Source organism: Rhinolophus sinicus, linkage group LG11, assembly GCF_036562045.2.
Source record: "Rhinolophus sinicus isolate RSC01 linkage group LG11, ASM3656204v1, whole genome shotgun sequence".
Classification (NCBI taxonomy): domain Eukaryota; kingdom Metazoa; phylum Chordata; class Mammalia; order Chiroptera; family Rhinolophidae; genus Rhinolophus; species Rhinolophus sinicus.
In genome coordinates, this window is record NC_133760.1 from 8003141 (window position 1) to 8004018 (window position 878).

Below are 878 nucleotides of genomic sequence, written 5' to 3' on the forward strand. Positions count from 1 at the left end.
ATGCTCTTTTCCGGTTTTTGTGGTGCCAGGCGCCATGAGCAGCAGAGCCTCCCCGGCACCCTCTCTGAGGCAGGAGAAGTCCTGCATGGAAACCAGCGCAAGCACCGGAAGTGTTTGGAGATGGTGGAACTACAGATCAGCTTGAAGAAATATGAGCCTCACAAGGACAAATGCTTCTCAGGCCCCATCAGGCTTCAATCCACTGCCCGCTCAAGTTCTCCGTATGTGTCCTGCGGGGCCAGCAGCACTGTGACGAGGCCCAGGCTGTGCATATGCCCCCACATGGACATCAAGGCACTGAAGAAACTCAACAAGAGTAAGAAACTGGTCAAGAAGCTGGCCAAGAAGTATAATGCCTTTTTAGCTTTAGAATCTCTGATGAAGCAGATTCCACAAATCCTGGGCCGAGGCCTGAATAAGGCTGGCACGGTCCCTTCCTTGCTGACACACAATGAGAAATTGGTGGCCAAAGTCGTTGAAGTGAAACCCACGATCAAGTTCCAGATGAAGAAGGTGCTGTGTCTGGCAGTGGCCATTGGCCACGTGAAGATGACAGATGATGAGCCTGTGTACAACATACACTTAGCTGTCAGTGTCCTGGTGTCATTGCTCAAAAAGAACGCCTGGGCTTTATACATCCAGAGCACCGTGGAAAATCCCCAGTGCTTCTAGTAAGGCACACCTTAATAAATCATACTGATACAAAAAACAAAACAAAATAGAAACCAAACAAACAAATCCTAAAATACCTATCACTGGAGTGTAGGAGGCCTGGGGATGCATGGATTTATTCCCAGTGAAATGTTTATTAAAAAATAGTATAATAGTGGTTGACATTTTTCCTGACCTACAAGTGCTGTGAAAGCCATCTTGAATCA

General features: G+C 47.4%; 1 pseudogene; it reads left to right on the forward strand.

Annotated features, from left to right (window-relative positions):
• Positions 1-672, forward strand: LOC109458716 (large ribosomal subunit protein uL1; annotated as a pseudogene).
• Positions 673-878: the final 206 nt, after the last annotated feature.